The sequence below is a fragment of the Halichoerus grypus genome, chromosome 1, assembly GCF_964656455.1.
Source record: "Halichoerus grypus chromosome 1, mHalGry1.hap1.1, whole genome shotgun sequence".
NCBI lineage: Eukaryota > Metazoa > Chordata > Mammalia > Carnivora > Phocidae > Halichoerus > Halichoerus grypus.
Genome location: NC_135712.1, coordinates 166,761,359 through 166,784,769, shown reverse-complemented (window position 1 = coordinate 166,784,769; position 23,411 = coordinate 166,761,359). Strand labels below are relative to the sequence as shown.

At 40.9% G+C, this 23,411-nt stretch overlaps 1 protein-coding gene across 1 annotated transcript in view; it reads right to left on the bottom strand.

The window, feature by feature from the left end:
* SRGAP3 (SLIT-ROBO Rho GTPase activating protein 3) overlaps positions 1–23,389 on the bottom strand; it is a 336,629-nt gene extending 313,240 nt beyond the window's left edge. Inside the window, exons 1-2 of the mRNA XM_078075648.1 lie at positions 23,154–23,389; positions 14,836–14,967 (exon numbers count right to left, since the gene is read on the bottom strand). The gene's annotated coding sequence lies outside the window, so the exon portion shown is untranslated. The remainder of the gene's footprint in view (positions 1–14,835; positions 14,968–23,153) is intronic.
* Positions 23,390–23,411: the final 22 nt, after the last annotated feature.

Below are 23,411 nucleotides of genomic sequence, written 5' to 3'. Positions count from 1 at the left end.
CCAGATAACCTTACAAATGAATACAACCACATGAGTAAGCCCAAGCAAAATGAGCAGCTGAAAAACTACCCAGCAAACCCATAAAACAGTTCAGAGTGATATATTATTGTTGGTTCAAGACACTAAGTTGTGGGGTGACTTGTTATGCAGCAATAGCTAACTGATACAACTTGAATTTCTCTCTCTCAAGTTGTTGAGGTGTATGGGCTGGATCGATGCTACAAAGACATACTAACACAATGTGGTAAAAATCCTTTTAGTGAGGCTCTCTTGTACCTCTTTTCCTAATATAGAGATCACACCCACAGTCCAGGCCCAGAGAGTGACTACAGATCTCACACTCCTTTCCATATAGACCAAAGGTTTCTTCTTCTCAAAACAGAACTAACTATACAAGTGAACAGATGCTGGTAAGAAAGTGAGGAAGATTACATAAAAAAGAATATCAAGAGGGCTCCTTCTACATGAAAAGCAATGGAATACAATCATAGAAGCATACATGCACACATCCAGCTACTCATATGCACTCCACTTTAGGGACAGCTGGCTCAGTCGCATAGGAAAATGTATGCTGAAATCAATTAATGTTTTTTCCTTTGCTTTTACAGCACATTAGGTTTTCCTTCCAAGATTTAGTGAGTCATGAAACATATTAACTGTGGCAGGCTGAGTTTCAATTAAAGACAGAAGGCAAGGGTCATTTACCTACAACTAAATGCGTTTCAATAATAACAGACTTGTGAGCAAAAGGAACTTGCTGCGAGGAGAATATGAAAAATTGTTACTACAGCCATCATTTTCATTCAAACACAAATGGCTCTAGACCAGGAAATCATATTAGACCAAAACATGATATGGAACCCACTGCTAACGCCAAGAAATGTTCCTTGCAGTGGGTAACTCCCTGTTAAAATCAGCAACCATGATAATAGGAAAAAAGTATACCCTAGCTTCTTGATTATCACCTCTCTTGACAGGATGACTCAGCATATTTTCATTTTACAAAATACCAGAATGTTGTTGCAGATTAATTCAACTCTTAAAATAAAATTATAGTCTACATTTTTAAAAGCAACATCACTAACAAAATAGTGCAGTGCTGTCTGGGTTTGATGATGACAATCCTTTTCAGAAGAAAGTGCCTCACAGGGAAGAGAATACAGATGTTATCTTGTGACTCCTTCACAGCGGGTCACTTTGCATTCCTTGCTCTCTTTGAAATGCTACTGACAGAACGCCCTCTCAGTCTTTCCTTCCTCTTCGTTTCTCATATTTCTTGGCAGTCCCTTTGTTGATTTCAATCACTTGGCCCCTTCTAATTCCCCCTTTCCTTGAACCTTAGTCTTCTCTTTTCTGCCTTACCTGATATACAAAGAGTATAACTGCTCCTCACATGACAGCCCCACATTTCTCTGGTGTTAGCACAAAGAAAGAATTCTCTTTCAGACAGGGTCTGGTTACCCTGCAATTTTCTGTGTCCTTCTTTTCTCAAAGATACAGGTCAGTCAGTCTGTGTGTGTGTGTTGGGGGGTGGGCAGTGTGTGTGTGTGTGTGTCTCTCTCTCTCTCTGTGTCTGTCTGTCTCTGTCTCTCTGTCCAGGCATCCAATCTGTGATAAAAGAGTGAGACTATGTTTGGTTAATATTCTGACTGAGTGAAAGTAGGACTTAATCATAAGCAAATTTTAAATGGCTCTTTCAAACATTTCCTTAGAGTGGTACCAGACATAGCTTCTAACATAGAAGTAGAAATTAAATTCAAGTCAACAATTACTGAATGTCTACCACCTGCCATACCTCACACTGGGGATAGGGATCTAAGTAAGGCTTAGGTTCTGCCATCAAGGAGAAAAATTTTTTTTTAGAGATTTTATTTATTTATTTATTTAGAGTATGTGCACGAGCAGGAGGAGGGGCAAAGGGAGAGGGAGAGAGAGTATCTCAAACAGACTCTGTGCTCAGCACAGAGTGCAACACCGGGCTCGATCTCAGGACTTTGAGATCATGACCTGAGCCGAAATCAAGAGTTGGATGCTTAACTGACTGAGCTACCCAGGCACCCCAAGGAGAAAACTTTATAAAGAAAAATTATAAAGAAAAGCAAAGAGTAACAGTGAACTATCTGATGGAAAACCTAACAAATATCACCTGAGTATCACCAATTGGAAAGAAATTATTAGTATATTGAGATTCTGTTTCTTTATTTTTAATATGGGTATAACAATATTAATAATAATGCTTTTGCAAAATGATTACTATGGGAGTCAAACTAGACTATGATTGAATGTATCTTCCAACTCTGAAATTAAATTTCATTTCCAGGGCGCCTGGGTGGCTCAGTTGGTTAAGCGACTGCCTTCGGCTCAGGTCATGATCCTGGAGTCCCTGGATCGAGTCCCGCATCGGGCTCCCTGCTCGGCAGGGAGCCTGCTTCTCCCTATGACCCTCACCCCTTTCATGTGCTCTCTCTCTCTGTCTCAAATAAATAAATAAAATCTTTAAAAAAAAAAAAAAAATTTCATTTCCATTTGATCAGCATTTATTCAGTGCCTATCTTGGGCCAGGTCCTGTGAAAATAAAAAGGAAATCCATAATCCCCAAAATGAAAGCACCCAACAGCTGAGGGAGAGACACATCAAAAATATAATATAGTGCGATTATGTGCGGTAACAGAGATACAGAAAATGTACCAGATCTTAGAGGACAGATGAAATTCTCCAGCCAGAAGTCTGGTGAGTAGGGAAGAAAGGAAAAGTGCATCAAAGGATGCTACAGAAACAGGGTATATAAAAACAAGTATCTCTCATGAAGGCCCTTCTATGTAGTGGTCACTATATTAAGCCCTTCACAGACAACATTTTCAATAAATAAAGATTACCTAGAGGGCTCCCCTTCTTGAAAACATCATGCCCTGTTAACTTACAGAGTTTGGTTTTGGTGGCTGTCAGGTCTATTGGCCTAGAGAGACTAAGAGCCAATTGCCCAGATGAAAAAGGGGGAAAGCACTGAAATAGAAGTGCAAAGTGATGGGTTCTCACCCCGCTGTTACTGTGTCTGTAGGGATGTCTCTTAGCTTGCTAGTCCTCAGTTTCCTAATCTGCAAAATGGATTTTAATACAAGCTGACCTTGTGAGGTTGTTGGGATAATGGATGTATAAAAGGCTCACAAGTCTGTCTTAGTGCTCTGCAGGGTAAGGCCCAGGATGGAAACTCACTTGCCTATAGGGGCCTGGGAGGTAACATAACTGAGTGAAGCAGGCCTGTGAGAATTCTGCCAATTGTTGTATCAGTTAGCTATTGCTATGTAACAAATCACCCTACAACTTAGTGGCTTAAACCAACTTTTCACTATTCTATGAGTTTGATGGTAGTTTTTCTGCCGCTGTTTTGACTGGGCTCACTCTTAAAGTGGTTTATATTCAGTTGTAAGGTTAGCTGGGGGCTGGGTTCATTTGGAAGAGCGAAGCAGCTACTCCTTGTTGGTTAAAGTTGAAAGTTGTCACATAGAAAATTGGGCCCCTTGCTGCCAATCCATTGTTCCTGAAAAATTGAAATATTTGTGTGTGTGTGCGTGTGTAAATCCCTGATTTTTAAGTATTAACTATTTTTATTAACAGAAAACATTGTATGACCCTACAAAACATATCTATGGATTGGATTTTGGGTTTAGGCCCCCAAATGGGAACCTCCCTGTTAAGTAGTGTTTTTACCCAGTCTTTACTTCTGTGTCCAATCTATTAGGTTTTTCTCAGGCCCAAGGGGCTATATCAGGCCCACCTGTGCTCTCTTCCTTAGTCCCGGATCTCTTGGTCAATAGTTCTCAAGATGTGGTTCACAGATTAATAGGGTCATCATCACCTGAGAATTTGTTAGAAATGCAGATTCTTGCCCCTACCAGACCTACTGATTCAGACACTCTAGGAGTGGGGGCTCCAGGTGAGTCTCATGCTTACTAAAGAGTAAGCAGTAGAGAGAACTACTGCTTTCCATACATACCTGAGAGGAGAAAGGGTGGGAGGGATATACAGACGGACTTTCAGAACTAGAGAAATTCTCCTCCTTGAGCACCACCAGGCAAGCCACAGGCTCCCATTTTTAATAAGATGAGATAACAACAAGCCAGATTGTGTGGCACATACCAAAAGGGCCATGGGTTCAGTGCCTTCTGATCAAGAAGACTTCACCCTGGGGCTTCTGGCTGGCTCAGTGGAAGAGCATGCAACTCTTGATCTTGGGGTTGTAAGTTTGAGCCCCACGCTGGGGTGTAGAGATTACTTAAATAAATTTTTTTTAAAAAACTTAAAAAGAAGAAGAGGACTTTACACTAGTTCCCAGTCCTTCCTGTGTACTAGAGTCAGGAGAACTTTACAAAATTTGATGCCTGGGTCCCACCCCCTGAGATTTTTTTTTTTTTTTAAAGATTTTATTTATTTATTTGACAGAGAGAGAGAGGGAACACAAGCAAGGGGAGTGGGAGAGGGAGAAGCAGGCTTCCCACAGAGCAGGGAGCCCGATGCGGGGCTCGATCCCAGAACTCTGGGATCATGACCCGAGCTGAAGGCAGACGCTTAACGGCTGAGCCACCCAGGCGCCCCGCCCCCTGAGATTCTGATGCAAACGGTCTGAGAGGCAACCTGGCCCTCAAGAGTCTTAAATGCTCTGCAAGTGTCTCTAATTTGCAACCATGGGAATTGGGCCTTGAAACGAGAAAAGAAACGGGTAATTGTAGATGTCTCTGGGGGAAAGCACTGGGGAATTAGAAGACTGGGAAAGAGTCTCACTTTTTTTTTTTATCTACTCTTATAATGGGAACTTCCTCCAGGTCTTCCTTGAATTTCTAGCAGATTAGCATTCCAATCACTTCCCACAGAGCACAATGCTTAGCAATGAATGCAATTCAGTGCTTTGCAGGACTTGTCTTTGGGAAATTTATTTTCTTAAAAAAAAATGTTAGAAGGGGAAGAAGGGAGGAGGAGAGAGAGAAAGAGAGAGAGAGATGGGTAGAACTAGAACATGAACAAATAGGAAAAAGGAGATATTTGCAAAAATACCTAAGCAAAAGAAACAGTTTGGACAAAGGCTGGTGGTAATTCTGTAAGGGGGCATGTAGAAATAATGAGAAAACCAGCTTACCTGAGCAGAGGTATGTGCTGGGAAATGGAAAGAGATAAACAGGTGTAACAGAAGTCTGATCTTAAATAGGCTTGGAGAAAAAGATGGGAGTGTATTAGTCAGGGTTCTCCAGAGAACTAGAACCAATAGAATGTGTAGCTATATGAAAAGATGTAAGGAATTGGCTCATGTGATTTGGAAGCTGAGAATTCCCAAGATCTACAGGCTAAGTCAGAAGCTAGAGACCCAAGAGAACTGATAGTGTAGTTGCAGTCTGAAGGCTGGCAGGCTTCAGACCCAGAAAAAGCTAGTTTCAGTTTGAGTCTGAAGACAGGAAAAAGTTGATGTCCCAGTTTGAAGGCAGGCAGGCAGGAGAAATTCTCTCTTACTCACAGGAGGATGAGCCTTTTTGTTCTATTCAGACCTTCAACTGATTGGATGATGCCCACCCACATTAAGGAGGGCAATCTGCTTTACTCAATCTATGGATTTAAATGTTAATCTCATCCAAAAACACCATTACAGAAACATTCCAAATATCTGGGCACCCTGAGAAAAGTAATAAAGGGAAACTTCACTAGAATGGAGTGGGAAGGCCAGCAGGGGGAGCTCTCACACCCTACCACTCTGTGTCAGTTGCAGACCTAACAGGAAGAGAGGGACACTGCAAGTGGACACTACTTTACCATCCCAGCAGCAGGAAGAAAGGCTCTCCTCCTCCCCTGGCAACAGCCCAGCCAATGAGAGGCAGTCACAACTCAGTCAATGAAAAGCCACTATACTTCCAGCGCCCAGTTCACCCTAATGGACTCTTTGTTTATAACAGCGCTTCCAACTTCCTGCTTTCCCCTATAAAAGAGCCTTTCTCTCCTTTGTTCCGCAAACTTGCCTGTGATTTTAATGTAACTTGCTTGTCCCTGATTACAATTCTTTGCTATTTATTTTTTTGTAAAATAACTGCCTGTTTGATTTTGAAGGTTAACAATTCCATGGCCCAGTCAAATTAACACATAAAATTAACCATCACAGGGAGTATGGACTTGAATCTGTGAACCAGTGTTTCCAAAATGTGGTGCATGTAGACCTAGACCAATGAAACACTACAAAAAAAGGTATTGTGAAAATATGTCTCAGAAAACACTGCATTCTAAGGCATATTAATATATGAAAGCTATGAATCATCTTGCAGGAAAGAAATGGTTTATAACTTCGGCAACCTAGCATTTCTCTGACATTTGATCACAGAATCTGTTTTTTACTTAAAGCCTATTAATTTCCTATGGAACAAAAGCTTCACATAACAAACTTTGGGAAAAGCTAGTCCAAGCCATGAGAAGATAATATAGATTTGGAACCTGAAAAGGGACATGAAAACAGGATTTTAGTAAGATAAATTTGGCTGTAGTATGCAGTGATATAAAAGGAAAGAGAGCCTGGAGGCAGAAAGAAGCTACTTTAGCAAGGAAGCTCCTTTAGCAATCAAGATCTGAGGATAGACAGAGGCTTGCACTTGGGTGGGAATGGTGGAGGGGGAGGAGGAAGGAAATAGACCTTTTATGGAAAAGTATCTGCATATATGAATTATATATAGAAAAGAGTAGTAGAGAACTCCAAAGTTTGGAGTTTGGTAAGTGAAAGAATAAAGAGCCACTGATGGAGAAAGTTGGAAGGAAAAGACTGGTTCATGGGCACAAATGTGGTATGTTCAGGGGTTTGTTTTGTTTTATTTTGTTTTTTATGTTCAGTTTTCAATATGTTAGGTTTGGAGTCATGGTAGACAGAAGTCTGTAAGAAATATTTAGCAGTTTATGGAATTATGAGACTTGTGTGAGTAATAGTAAAATTATAAATCAATTTGGAAAAAAAATTATATATCAATTTGGGAATCATCAGCACAGAGCTGGAAACTAAGCCACAAGGGTACCCTCTTACCCACTTCCCCATTTCCCTCAGCCAGGCCAATCCATTCTCTTTGAAAAGGGCTTCATTTTGGAACAACATGCTTCCTAAGCCAGTTTCAGGTCCTCCTAATAATAGCCTCACAAAGGAGCATTGAATTATATTCATTCCTGAGCACAGCTCTGGGCTCTGGGGTGGTAACCAAGCACCATCAGCAGGTAGTTTAAGGAAATAAGCCCGGGAGGAAGCTCTTTAGATATGCAAGGAGGATTAGCTTTGGAATTTCACCACATTTATGGAGCACAAGTCAACTGTGAACAGAAACATTATGCCCTTCTTGCTACATGCCAATAGTACCTTCTACTACAGAGCCTATTATGAAATCCCCAGGCCCAAGGGACCCAGACACCAGTAGATTTTAAACAAATTTCATAAACTAAAAACCACACTTGTAGGGGCGCCTGGGTGGCTCAGTCGTTAAGCGTCTGCCTTCGGCTCAGGTCATGATCTCAGAGTCCTGGGATCGAGTCCCACATCGGGCTCCCTGCTCCGCGGGAGGCCTGCTTCTCCCTCTCCCACCCCTCCTGCTTATATTCCCTCTCTCACTGTGTCTCTCTCTGTCAAATAAATAAAAAAATCTTAAAAAAAAAAAAAAAAACACACTTGTAATCCAGTTGCCTGCACTCAGGAACATACATTGAAGCAGTGTCAACCAATTCGGGAAGTGCTTACAAAATGCCTACTGTGCACTTGGCCCTGATATGACCCATGGTCTTTTCCCTTTTCCTTCACACTGGACCTCTGGAGTCAAACAGTCTCATATTTGAATCCCATCTGTAACCTCTACCAGCCATATGATTCTAAGCTAGTTAGTTAAATGCACAGGGCCTTGATTTTCTCATCTACAAAAATGGGATAAATAAATAACTCATTCATTTATTTATGCATTCATGTGCACATTCATTCATCCAATGAATACTTTGGAGCTCCTACCATAGCTTTGACTATACTAAGTGCTGGGACTCTCCTAGTAGTGAAAGAAACAGATATAGGAGAGGAAAAAGTTTTTCTTACCCCTCTTAGGGTACCTGGCTGGGTCTGAAAATTAAACTGACAAAAACTTATTAACAGGAAAAAAAGTATACAAATTTATATAAGTTTTACATGACACAGGAGCCTTCCTAAGGAAGTGAAAATGCAAAAAAAAAAAAAAATTGAGTATGTTTATGCTAGGTTTGATGAAGAGTAGACAGAGGTGGAAGAATATGATAGATCAGGGAACATGAAGGAAACTTAGCAAGGCCTGTTTGTTAGCATTCTTCTCAGCGTCCCTTTGTCTTTAGTCTTTAGAGATAAGGATGCTCCTTTCCAAAAAAAAAGATGCTCCTTTCCTCCAGAAATAGGAAGGACAACTATCACACAAAGATTTTATGACTTGTTTTACAGAAGAAGGGTAGGCAGAGGCCAGAATGACCTTCCTGCTTCTGCTGTTTTCAAACTCCTTCAATTTAAAATATTCAATATGGGGCACCTGAGTGGCTCAGTCGGTTAAGTGTCCAACTCTTGATCTCGGCTCAAGTCATGATCTCAGGGTCATGAGATCAAGCCCCACATCAGGCTCTATGCTGGGTGTGGAGCCTGCTTAAGATTCTCTCTCTCCCTCTCCCTCTTCCCCTACCCCCCCCCCCAGAAAAACAAAAAACAAAACCAGAAATTTATTTTATAAATAAATAAATAAATAAAATATTCAATATGACAAGGACACCTGGCTGGCTTGGTGAAGTGTGTGATTCTTGATCTCAGGGTCTTGGGTTTGAGCTCCGTGTTGGGTATAGAGACTAGTAAAAAATAAATAAACTTTAAAAATAATAATAATAATAAAATACTCAATATGTCAAAGTGCCATATTTGGGGTGGCATGTCATAGGCATGGTCCCTATAGCATTGAAGCTGAAACCTTACTTGACCGTGAGGATAATCAAATGAGATCATATGTGTAAACGACAAGATACAATGGTTCATACATAAAGGTAACTCAATAAATGCTAGCCTAGTTTCCTTCTCAAGGGTACCAGGATATGTAATCCCAAAATATATCTCTTTGGCCTATGGATTATTTTGAGCTAACGACACCTGAGAACCAGCAGAGGCAGGAAAAGCTCTTTACTGCTTCCCTCTAACTGCTTAAAAATCAAGTATAAATTTCCCCTTTTGTATAGGAAATTTACATTTAGAAAGGAAATTTCCATTTGTAAAGTTATTCCTGTACCAGGAAGAAAGACAACTTTTATCACCTGTGAGGCTCTTATCTGCATAACAAGACATCCCATCCTTATCTTATGTTTCCTCCTCTTGCCTTCCCATAACTTGCCTCCCCAACCAGAAACTCAAAAACCCCTTTTCCTTTGTCTGGCCTAAGATGGTATATAAGCCTCAACTACCTGGACACCTCCTTGAGTTTCAATTCTTTGTGAAACTCCCTTGTGTACCTGTGTAATTAAAACTGGTTTTTTTCTTGTTAATCTGTTTATTATCAGTTTGATTCCTGAGCCAGTGACACTAGGAAGGCAGAGAAAAAAGGTTTTTCCTCCCCTACACATCCTTCCCATAGACCACGGAACACAAACTTCCGTGCCTAGGGCGGCCAACATAAATGTGTGCAGCACTGGGGACTATGCAAATCTAGAGGGCTCCTGTCCCCACTAAAAGGCAGTGTACTCAGCATTAGCCAATGGTTTCTAGGAAGGGATACAGATCCAACATTCTAGATCTTCCCATTTTAAAGAAGAGTAGGAAACCTGGATGTGAAATATCCCTATTTTTAAATGTTGGCAACTAACTCCAAACCCTGGGTGGACCAAATAAAATACATCTGACCCAGGGGCTGCCCATTTGTAACTTCCGTTACAGACTAACCCTGACAAGGCAGGGCACTCAGATGACTCCTAGTTTTAACTACTCTTTGAGCATTGTACAGGAAGACTAAAGGACCCTCCAGTAAAATCCTTATTTCACTCCAGCTTGGTCCCAATCAATCAGCACCACTCCGTTCACGCTCCAATGAAACAGGAACCTGGTGTGACAGGATCATTATCACCAGAGGAAAGGACGATCTCACCATGGGTCATCAGCTTGCATTATATAAATGAATCTAAGGGCTCGATATGAGGAAACAATGAAAATGCACTCAACAGGGCAGTGAGGCACAAGCAGGTCAGGAACTGAATTGTGCTGATCAAACTTAAAGGACCAATCACAGATATGCCAGGAACATACAGTCAGCACTTTCAGGTGACATTTTCCCAGTGTGATACTGCTTTCATGCTTCCTTCGTCTCTGAGTCATTCTTTCTGCTTCAATCTATTTTGTTTATAGATTTAATATCTGGCACTATTCCTCTAAAGAGCTCACGATTTCCCTCTGTCTTCTCTTCCTGCTCCTGCTTCAGAGCAGGACAGATGGAAAACCAAATAAGCAATGACAGACATAAAAAGATATGGATATTTATAATGCTTTGGTTTGGGGCCCCAAATGAAGCTGGCCCAACAGACACAAGACTGAAGCTGCCTCATCCCTTCCAGAAGAGTCTAAGCATTGTTGACTCCAACATACACCTTGTTTTAGAAAACCCAGTAATTAGGGGCGCCTGGGTGGCTCAGTTGGTTGAGCGGCCAGCTCTTGGTTTCAGCTCAGGTCATGATCTCAGGGTCCTGGGATCAAGCCCCACCTCCAGTTCTGGGCTCAGCTCGGAGTCTGCTTCAGGATTCTCTCTCTCCCTCTGCCCCTCCCCACACTTGTTCTTTCTCTCTCTCAAATAAATAAATCTTAAAAAAGAAAACCCAATAATTACAATTCTGTGCTAAAGACCTACACTTCCCCCCCATTTAAATGTGTTTCTTTTATTCTGCCACTTAAGGGTAACTGAGCATTCTATGAGTCAGCCATGACCCTGACAGACCTGAGTCATCTAGAAGTCCACCACATGCTCTGGGAAGACCAATATCTGATAGGTTTCTCAGCTATTGGGAAGGTCTGGGGACAATGAAACTGGTACCCTGCCACATTCTTTGATGTGCATGGGACACAAGAGGCTGATGTAAGAGACACTGAACACAACCCACAATAAGTATTCCCACCCTGTATGATGGGAATTCCTTAAAGGGATGGGCTGTTAGAAAAGACAAAGGGGGGCACTTGGTTGGCTCCGTCAGTTAAGTGTCAACTTGATTTCAACTCAAGTTGTGATCTCAGGGTTGTGAGATCAAGCCCCGTGGGCTCCACGCTTAGTGCAGAGCTTGCTTGAGATTCTCTCTCTCTCCCTCTCCCTTTGCCCCTCTCCCCACTCACTCTCTAAATAAATAAATAAATAAATAAATAAATAAACAAACAAATAAATAAATAAATAAAATCTTTAAAAAAAAGGAAGAAGAAAAGACAATAAGGCCACTAAAAATAAATCACCATGAATGAAGGAGTCTGGCAGGGTGAATGTCTTAGCTTAGGTTGCCATAACAAAATACCGTAACTAAATAAATACCTTGATTATATTTTCTGGGAATGAAAATGACTTTCATGGGAAACTGAGCTTGGTGGTACCCTATGCGTATGGCTACAAATAGCCTTTAAATCACAACTTTAAATTGGGAACTTTTTAACACTTACGTTACTTGAACTCTTTGGCATCTGATATTGTTGGCAACTCCTTCCTTGACAGTCTCGCCTCTCTTTTCTTTTCCCCCTGAACCCCTCTGGCTACTTTTGGTATGCCCTGGCCAAGGCTGGTGCAGGCAAGGAGGCAGGAAAAAGAGAGAAGACACAAGGACGTACCTATGGCACAGAACGAAATGGCCTGAAGCAGTAGTACCTAGAACCTTGAGGGCTGCAGGGCCCATTCCCTAGCCTACAGAGGAGGGAGTGGTGGATCAGACTTGAGAGGAGCTATACTGACCCCTGCACTTTGGTCACAACCCCACGAGAGCAGAAGAAACCCCAGAGTCTCATTTCCTGTGCCCACTGCAGTGCTAGCTTGCAGACTTGATAGTAAGCCGAAATGAAAGCAACCTGAACTTGTGCAACTGGTCGTTCTTGCCTGGCTCTGAACCTGGATTAGCCTATTATGGGCTGGCCTACCTCACTGCTCCTCAGTCTTCTCAGTGACTTCCTCTCCTTCATCCTGCCCTGAACTGTGGAGGTTCCACAGGGCTCCATGTTCACCCCCTTTCTCACTGGACACTCTCCAGGCAACCTTAACAACCACCCAGTTTTAATACTCACATATATACTGATGATCTCTAATTCTGTATCTGCTGATTGACCTGAGCTTCAGACTCATGTACCACAGCTTAATACACGTCTCACAAACCCCTCAAACTCCGCATATCCAAAATTGAATTTATTCTCTCCCTCCACAGTCCAGTCCTCCTCTTACGCTCTTTCTTTGTCAACTAGACCCTCATTAACTCAGCTGAACAAGCCAGGAAACTAAAACCTAGAAAACTAAATCAGAGTTGGCTCTGAGTTTCTTTAAACGCATATTTGAAGGTACTAAAAGGATATGGATGAATCATGTTGACTCTTTTAAAAGATCAATTTTATTACTGACTTGAATGTATGGTATATGTTTATAGTTCTCATAGGACTACTGAATATGTCTCCAATCAGCTTTTCCTTCTCTTTCCTTCTCTATCCCACTGCCATATCCCTGGTTCTTACTTGGATTGTCTTTTGCCTGAACCACTGCAGTAACCTTTCATCCAATCCTCCCCATTCATAATTCTTCCAACCACTGTGGCCAAAATGATCTTTTGTGTTTCAAGTATATTTAAACACCTTTTCTTCTTATTACAGAAGTAATACATGTTTGTTACAGACATTTAAGAAAAGTCTGTAATAGTACAAAAAGATCATGACTATTAACACTGTATTATATATACTTCCAGTCATATTCTATGAATAGACATACATCTTTAGATGAAAAGGATTATATCATACATACTTTGTATGCCCTACTTTTAAAAATTAGTGTTGTAGGGGCACTTGGGTGGCTCAGTCAGTTAAGCGTCTGCCTTCGGCTCCGGTCATGATCTCAGGGTCCTGGGATTGAGTCCCACGTCAGGCTCTCTGCTTGGCAGAGAGTCTGCTCCTCCTTCTCCCTCTGCCCTCTACTACCCACCCCATGCCACCAGCTCGTGCTCATGTGCACTCTCTCTCTCAAATAAATAAATAAAATCTTAAAAAAAATTAGTATTGTACAAATAAATAAATAAATAAAAATTAGTATTGTGTAATATATAATATAAAAATATAAATATAAAAGATATAAAAATATTTTAAAGTATGCTATAATAATCACCTTCATACATGCATTTTGTTCATATTCATAATTATTTCTTTAGGAGTGTAATTGCTGGGTGAATGGGTAATGCATACTTTAAGACTTCAAACCTGTTGCCAAATACTCCCTGGAAAGGTTTCATCCATTTATTATACTTCTGCCAATAGAGAGATCATTTTAATCTAGAAACCAGATTGTTACTCAAAGACTTGGAAGAATTTACAGGTTCAAGAACATAAGACCAGGGAAGGCCAGAAGTGAGGCTGTCATAGTCATTTAGGCCAGCATGTTTCCAGGTATGGTTGCGGCCCCATGGAGTCTTTCCTGATGAACCAGGAAAAGAGATCAAAGTATGCAAGTTCTTTCTGCAAGTCTTAGAGTAAATGCCATGCAAAGCCAGGGACTTTCATTTTTACATATGACTAAGTACTTAGTAGCTTCCTTCGTTAATTATTAAGAGGGATTAAATTTTTATATCACCAAAAAGAAAAAAGAAAACCAATGTGCGATCCTGCCAATTATTGAAAACTTTGGCTGCCACAGAAAAGTTAGCAATGATATAAATTTCCTGCTGTATATGTGACAACACAGATTGCTGGCATTTCCACAGTTCTCCAGAAAGACACTTTGTTGCTTTGGGGCGTGGGGGGACTCTATAGTGCCTTGAGTTTCAAATACAGCACTTCTTGTATGTGTTATTTCACATCTCAAATATCATTGTCTTTCTGTTCTTGATCATTTTGTTCAGGCATAAACGTTATGACGCTGATGTTCTGGGTTGCCATTTTGCTCCTCTATAATTTATCATCAAATTCTTTTCCCACCAGAAGTATAAAGGATGGGTTTGGTGTATTGTGGGGTCTCATGTACCTATTAAGTTAGCATGTTTGAGAACTGATGGTCTGAATGGCTCAGAATCTCTTGTCCCTGACTCTGGGTTGGTTTACTAGATTGGTTAACTAGTAAAGAGGCCTGGTAACTTATTGTCTACACGATGATCAAATGTTTGAAGGAAAGAAAGAAAAACAGAATGGCTGAAGGCAGTTTTGAGAGAGCATGACAGGAGGCTCACAGACTCACCCATTCTCCTCCCAACTCTGTTTTTAAAACACTGATCTTATGTGACAGAAGAATATATGCAGAAACACATATTATCTGACTATATAACAGGATTCTATTAAACATTAGCAGGGCCAGGAAGTCTGAGCTACCTACTAGCATAGTGGAAACCTAAACAAGGCTGTGTTGCGAACTGCATCAATACTGTTTTGTACTCGGCCCAAGCCACCCAGCCACTGGCCTGCAGATTTGTGAAACTCCTGATTGGAATCTAAAAGACCACCAGGAAAGAGGAGAAAGAGATCTTCCTACAAGAGAGACTATCCTCGGTAATGCAGACATCTCTATAATTGGTTCTGGTTATAGGTCCAAAGTTTTTTTATTTTCTCATCTAGCCCTGGGGAGTCATGATTTTAAAACGCATGGGATTTACCTTGACAAACAGCTTATGAGAGAATATGGGAATCTGATTTCCGCCAGTCCAGCTTGCATTTCAACGGGGATTCTGTAATGTTACCAGCCTGAGAAAGGACTGATCCACTATGTGGTAGTTCATTTCCATTCCCTTGTGGAGAAAAAGGAGAAGAGAAAATTAGCTAAGTCAGTTCTACTTGATTCTCGTCACATTCCTATTGCCAAGAGCAACAGGCACTAGGAATACCCACACGCTCAGAGACATGTACAGGCATTTGTTTGGCTATTACTTAATACACTTGCTCTTTTCCATAACCGAGGCCCCTGGTTAAAATATTGAGTAACACCAAAACTGGGCTCGCCTCAGTAGCAGACTTTTATGTGTAATCCTAGGTCAGCTGTGAATCACAAATAATTCTATTTCACCCAAGACAAAGTTCCAAAACCTTTTCTCTGCATATCTTCTGAATGAAGGCGAAACATCTATGAGGTCCCAGGCAGGCCACAAGTAAAGGTACGAGAGAAGATGCAATGACAGAAAAAGAAAGACAAGAAGAAAGGGACAAAGTGGAAAGAAAAAGGAGAAAGACTAAAAATAATAAAACACTTTTAAAAATGAATGTAAATGATCGCATTTATAGCAGTACTGAACTGTCATAGGTTATATGTATTGAGCATCATCTACTCTACACCAGACACTGTTCTCAGGGCTTGCACATGCATTATTTAATTCATTCAATACACATTTGTTGCATGCCTTCTGTGTGCCAGGCATTGTTCTAAATAAAGAATGCTCTGTAAAGAACAAAATGGATAAAAATTTCCCCCTCCTCAGAGCTTACATTTTGGTAGGGAAGATCTTATTTATGATCTTATTTCCTTATGTCACAATAAGGAAAAGGGATAGGAAAGGCATGGTAAGAAGGCAAAGGATATGTACGGACAGAAAAAGAGAGGATTTAGGGAAGGAGAGAAAAAGGAGATAAAAGTTAAAGAATCATCCTCAGGGCTTTGAGACGCTGGATTAAAAGGATAAGTCTCTGCAATGGACTCTGAAAAACAAACTGAGGGTTCTAGAGGGGAGGGGGGTGAGGGGATGGGTTAGCCCGGTGATGGGTATTAAAGAGGGCACGTTCTGCATGGAGCACTGGGTGTTATATGCAAACAGTGAATCATGGAACACTGCATCAAAAACTAAAAATAAATAAATAAATAAAAATAAATAAAATTACAATTTTCCAATTAAAAAAAAGGATAAGTCTCTGTTCATGCCTCAAATCCTCCAATGTAAAGGCTTTGGAAGTTCCCACCATAACCAATCTCATAAAAAGTCTGAATTGTAAATGTGTGAAGAAATATGCTTCTATATTATCTCAAATGTATATAGCAATTTGAAATGCTAACAAAGCCTCTCTGAGTGGATATCTAGCAATATTCTGGTTTAATAAAAAGAGGAGACATATTTGTAATAAGCAGTGTTCATCTGCACATATATCTCTTGTTTCTCCCAGCCTATTCCAGTGAAAGAGAAAAATCACTGACCTAAGAAAAGATAGGCCAGATATTTGGCTGAATCCCTCACCAGCACCAATTATAATACTAACAGATACTATTTACTGAGGATTTTCTTTTTTTTTTTTTTAAGGGTTTATTTATTTTTTTATTTGACAGAGAGAGAGAGAGCACAAATAGGGTGAGCAGAAGAGGGAGAAGCAGGCTTCCCGCTGAGCAGGGAGCCTGATGCGGGGCTAGATCCCAGGACCCTGGGATCATGACCTGAGCCGAAGGCAGACACTTAACTGACTGAGCCACCCAAGCACCCCTACTGAGGACTATTTGCTGCATAACAAACTATTCCAAAACTTAGTAGTTTAACAACAATAATTTATTTCTTTTAATTTTTTAAAAGATTTTATGTATTTATTTGAGAGAGAGAGAGAGAGCACACAAGCAGGGGGAGGGGCAGAGGCAGAGGGAGAAGCCGACTCCCCGCTGAGCAGGGAGCCCAATGAGGGGCTGGATCCCAGGACTCTGGGATCATGACCTGAGCTGAAGTCAGATGCTTAACCGACTGAGCCACCCAGGTGCCCCATCAATCATTTATTTCTCATAATTCTGTACGTTAGCCAGTCAGTTCTGATCTCACTTGGTACACTCATGTGGCCACATTCATATGGTGGGCTCAGGTGGGACACTGGCTCCCTGGTGCCTCTTTCTCCATGTGGTCTCTTACCATACAAAAGTTAGGCTGGGCTTCCTTACCTAGCGGCACAAATGATCCAAGAGAGCAAGACAGGCCTAAGACTTGGGCTTAGAACTAGCCAATAACACACCTGCCATATTCCCCTGGTCAAAGCAAGTCATAAGCTCAGCCCAGATTCTAGGGGAAGGGAAATAGATTCCACCTCTTGTTGAGAAGAGTAGTAGGACTTACAATTATGAAAATTGTTGGCAATCATCTTTGTAGGCAAGCTCTCTTATTTGCCACATGCCAGAAACCGTGTATTATCTCAATGAATCTTCAGAGAAACTTATGAAATAGTCTCCTTTATGTCCCTATTTTAGAAGTAAGGAAAATTAGTTCCTGAAAAGTTAAATACCCTCCTGCAAGTAGGTGACGATCTAGGACCAGATCTAAACCACCTTCAGAGTTCTAATTCACAACCATCCCTCAATATAACATTCAGTAGAGTTAGAGGAGTTAAACCCCTTGTTCCCTCTCTCTGAGGGAAGCAGGCAATCATTGTAGTTAAGAGCTCAGACTCTGGGGTCAAACTGCTTTGGTTCAAATCTTGGTTCTAAGTCTCATTAGTTCTGTGACTTTGGGCTGGTGACTTAGCCTCAAGTTCATCATCTGTAGAACAGGGCTGATAAAAATATCTACCCCCACAGGACTATTATGAAATAGCGTTAATTACTTTTGTTGTTCCCTGAGTAGTTTACTCTAAATCAGGCAGTACTGCAGTCTCAAGACCACAGTCTCCAGAGCTGTTGCTGATCAGTGATCCTGAGTCTATGTGACTTGATCGTCTTTATCCCTGCTGGCATGGCTTCTCATTCTGCTTTGCCTCTGGACCCGTGCTGCTGCAGCAGTGACCAGTACTGAGGGGGCCTGCCCCACGGTGGTCCCTCTCTGTTTATTTGTTGTACCTCCTGCTTCCTTTTGGAGCTGCCACTTCATGCTAGAGATCTGGTGGCTGTCCATGTTGACTTACAACCGTTTGCCTTTGTCAGTGCTCCGTTAATTTTTCTGATGACACAAAAGGAGCAGCCTCTCCCATTAATAGCTTGTTTTGCCTCTTTGACCATTTGCAAAAGGTTCACCAACACCTTTTTCTAACAAGGGAGGAGGAAATGCAAGTTTCTCTGGTTCAGGATCTTTGCTGGGTGTCTCCTATACTAACTTAGTTTCCTGTTGTCTGTGCTTTTAAAGAACTGCAGTGTTTCAGAATGAGTAACCACTAGGTGGCAGCGGTGTTTTGCTTCCCAGCTCATTACCGTCTCTCTTCCCCCCAACCCTTAAAATCTCAATTACAGCCAAGACACAGTTCCTTTCAAAGTGAATGACTTCCTTTTAGATCAATCAACTTACTTCTCCATATGAAGTTCAAGGTGAACAATAAATTTCATGTACATTTTCTTGAAAATTCACTGTGATGTCACTAATTCCATCAGAGAGTTCTCAAAGGAGTTATTTTAATAATGCAGTTTTATAGCCTTTGGTTTGAAAGGGCATGGGAAAAGTAAATAAACCTCAGCTTATTTAGGGAACGGCCAAAGCTGATTGTTTTCCCCTCTGGTTGTTAACACCCAACAGGGCAAAGGTCTGTTGGGTTAAGAGTTCATGGACTCCCAGGCTATCATTTTGTTAACAAGATTGTAGACACATCACTCATTTCCCAGTGAGGTCCCAAAAGGTTTTCTTGGGGGAAGATGGAATTTCAGTAGTTTATTGAGTGAGAAGCAGGTGTAGGAACCTGCCTTCTTTCAATTACATCCCCACGGGAATCCAACCTGCCAAATGGAATCCTCTTTTAACAAACTAGATTGGGAAGCGCAAAGACAGAAGAACAGGTAGAGAAAAGGCCAGGAGTGCTGACAAAACCGTCATCTTACAGTATGGGGGATCAAGAGATGCTGTCTATAGTTGATAAAAAAAAAAAAAAAGATGTTTAATATATTACTTAAATTTACCTGGTAAATTTAAAGATTTATTTATTTATTTATTTGACAGAGAGAGACATAGCGAGAGCAGGAACACAAGCAGGGGGAGTGGGAGAGGGAGAAGCAGGCTTCCCACAGAGCAGGGAGCCCGATGTGGGACTTGATCCCAGGACCCTGGGATCATGACCTGAGCCGAAGGCAGACACTTAACGAGTGAGCCACCCAGGCGCCCTACCTGGTAAATTTAACACAGAGGGACAAACTATATCAGGTTGTAATTTTACATTTATTTATTTAAAGTAATCTCTACACCCAATGTGGGGCTTGAACTCACAACCCCAAGATCAAATGCTCTTCTGACTGAGCCAGCCAGGCACTCAACATATTGGGTTGTAACTTTAATGCGAAGAGAAGGGAAGGGAAGTAGGATGGTGGGGATATTAATAGGCTAAGCCTCAAGTATCCTAATAGAGTCTGTAGATAATGACCAAAATTGAAAATGCAAGAAACAGCACTACAAGCAGGTTATTTAGAGACATGGAGGAAGTCACCATGTGAACTAAAGGAAGTAGTAGTTAATAATTCTTGTTTCTGTAAAAGAGCAAAGGAAGGGGCTAAGCTAGGGAGTGGCTGTACTATTTGACTTTCTAATCGTGACTTTGTTTTAGCCCTAAAAATAGGCAAGAATAGACAGCTGTTAGAGTAAAATAGATATCTGGATTCAGGGGAACAACTAACACTGAATTCCTAATTTGTGTCATTATATCTGATGGAAATTATAAAATTTAATCATTTGCTTATTTTCAGAGAGGTCACTTTAGTTTAATATAACACTATTGGCAGAAAGAAATTAGAAGCTTCTATTTCCACATGTATATGTCACCTATCCAAAACTGGCATCTTGGAACAAGGATCCACATTAGTCAATATTTTTACAGCAGATACCAGGGGTTTTCTGACATAAGCCAAAATACCATTACTCTTTGCAATAAACCAGAACCAGAACTTTAAAGAGTGAATGTATCCATTTTTACTTTCTTCATAGCATTTTAGTGGAAGTTCTTCAGCATACATCCCTCAAACCTCCTGTTCTTTTTTTTTTTTTTAATTTTATTTATTTGAGAGAGAGAATGAGATAAAGAGAGCATGAGAGGGGGGAGGGTCAGAGAGAGAAGCAGACTCCCTGCTGAGCAGGGAGCCTGATGCGGGACTCAATCCTGAGACTCCAGGATCATGACCTGAGCCAAAGGCAGTCGTCCAACCAACTGAGCTACCCAGGCGCCCCAACCTCCTGTTCTTTACCTTCTTTTCAAAACCACATCCAATCCAACAGCAATGACAAGTCATCGTTCAAAATATACCAGAATCTGACAATTCTCACCACACACATCCCTAATAGCCTAGTTTGAGCTGTCAGCATTTCTCATTCAGACCACTGAAATAGACTGGTAACTGCTTCCATCCTTGCCCATTCAGCAGCCAGAGTGATCCTTTTTGAATGTATGATAATTTGTAAAATATTGGCCTATATGATGTACCCACCCCGTCTAATCCTCTCTCTCCCCCCACTCACTCCTCCCCAGCCACACTGGCCTCCTGGATCTTCCCAGACCATTTGGAACATATTCCTGTCCTCTTCCTGGAATGCTCTTCTCCCAGATATCCAAATGTCTTGCTCTCTCATTTCCTTCAGGCTCTGCTTTGTCATCTTATCAAAGAGGCCTTTCCTAACCAACTGATATAAAATAAGCATTCCCCTCCTTCTCTCCAGTACTCTCCATCCCCCCAGCTTGCTTAGTTTTTCTCCATTATACTTATCATCTCAGGAATGTTACATGTTCCCTGTATTGTCTCTATTTTCCATTAGAATGTAAGTTCTAGAATAATTTCTCACTGCTGTATCCCTAGTGCCTACAAGAATGCCTAACACATAATAGATGCTCAATAAATTCTGTGACTTTAATGACACCTACCATGATACCACAGGCAGATAATGTCTTAGAGCAATGTTCCCCCAAGTGTGAGATCTGTTTATGAGAAATGATTTTATTTTTTTAAGGCTTATTTATTTTTTAGAGAGAGGGAGAGCAGGAGAAGGAGCAGAGGGAGGAGAGGGAGAGAGAGAATCCCAAGCTGACTCCCCACTAAGTGAGGAGCCCACCATGGGGTTTGATCTCAAGATCCTGTGATCATGACCTGAGCTGAAATCAAGAGTCAGATGCTTAACCAACTGAGCCACCCAGGTGCCCCAGAAATGATTTTAGATAGTATAAAGGTATGCATTAAATAACACTGAATCAGGTGGAGAGAATCTTTTTGATGTTTTAATCCCTCTCATTAGGTTAAGAAAGCCTCATATAGTGCTAGTTTGTCTCTAATATTTGATAATTTATCCTTTTAAAGAATAGAGAATGGGCCTTACATTTAAAGCCTAGTAAGAGCCTTTTGTAGGGAACAGTATCTGGCCAGGATTTTAATAACCTTGTCTTGTTTTCACTGTATTAATCTTAGGGGCATTGTCTACTTCAATTATGAGACAGGTAGCATGTTAATCTCATTTAAATCTTGCAACAATTCTTATGAGTATCATTTTGCATTAGAGGAAACTGCAGATGAGTTTCCCATGAGACCAAAGTTTCCTTTGAGATAAAATTCACATAAAATTCACCATTTTAAGTATTTTAAATTGTACAATTCAGTTTCTTAGTATATTCACAATGTTGTACAACCATCATTACTATATAATTCCAGAACATTCTCATTTCCCCACTAAAAAAAAACCCTATACCCTTTGGCTATTACCCTCAATGTCCTCACTCTTTCTAGCCCTAAACAACCACTAATCTTTCTGTCTCTTTATATTTACTTATGCTGTAATTTCATACTAAGGGAATCATATATGTGGTCTTTTGGCACTGTTTTTTTCACACTTAGCATAATATTTTCAAGGCTTATCCATTTTGGAAGGCAGTTATGCTCACCACTATACCACCAACACAGATAAGGTTTATCCATTTTGTACCATGAATCAGGACAGTACTTCATTCCTTTTTGTGACTGAATTAACATTCCACTATATGGATATATAAATCACCTTTTTTAATTTGTTTGTCAGCTGATGAATATTTGAGTTGTTTCCACTTTGGGGCTATTACAAATAATGCTTTAGGCACATCATGTCCAAGTTTTTGTTTGAACATCTGTTTTGCAGTTCTCTTGGGTATATACCTAGGAGTAGAATTGCTGGGTCAAGTGGTAATTCTGTTTAACTTTTTGAGGAAAGGCCAAACTGTTTTCCAAAGTGGCTGTATCATTTTGCATTCCCACCAGCAACATGTAAGTGTTCCATTTCTCTATATACCTAGTGGAACTTGTAACTATTTTTAAAAAAATTTACCCACCAAAATAGGTATTTCATTTTTTTTTTTTAAGATTTTATTTATTTATTTGAGAGAGAGCAAGAGAGAGCACAAGTGGGAGGAACAGGTTCCCTGCTTAGTAGGGAGCCCACCCTGGGACTCCATCCCAGGACACCCAGATCATGACACAAGGCTAAGGCAGATGCTTAACCAACTGAGCCATCCAGATGCCCCTCTTTTTTTTTTTTCCCTCATTTTGGTTTTAATTTGCATTTTCCTAATGATGTTGAGCATCTTTTCATGTGACTATTGGCCATAAGTGTATTTTATTTGGAGAAATAGTCAAACCATAGCCCATTTTAAAATTGGGTTATTTTTGTTGTTGAGTTGCACAAGTTTCCTTCTAAAATAAGTTAAAAACATATTTAGGGACACCTGGGTGGCTCACTGCTTAAGCAGCACTCTTGATTTTGGCTCACGTCATGATCTCAGGGTGTGAGATCCAGCCCCTCCAAAGACAGAGGTTGCAGTCGGCTTGAGATTCTCTCTCCCTCTCCGTCTGCCCCTCCCCCGTCCCTAATAAATAAATATTTAAAAATATATATATATTTAAAGAAAAAATAATAATCAAGAGTGCAATTGGACAAAAGTAGTGAAGGCAATATATAACTCAGGGACTAGTTTCAACAACACTGGGTCAGACGTGATGAGGAAGCATTCAGGAGTCACACCATCCAGATTCAAAACCCAGTTCTGCTTCTAAAACGCTGCGCCTGACATTTTGAGCAAGATATGGAACCTCTTTGAGACTCACTTTTTCCGACTTTAAAACTGGGATAGTCCGTGTCACTTCAAAGAGCTGTTGGAACAAATGAAATGACGCGTGTGAAGCTTACTCAGTGCTTGCACGGCGAAGCACGCTATAAAAGTTAGCTACTATGATGACAGGCCACAGGCTCCGGGGCTCTCCAGATTCAGCCTGTAGAGGATCCTGGCCCCAACGGCAACAGCCTGCTACCCCACATGCGGCGCCACCGCGCACAGACCTTTACGCGCATGTTCTTCTCTCCAC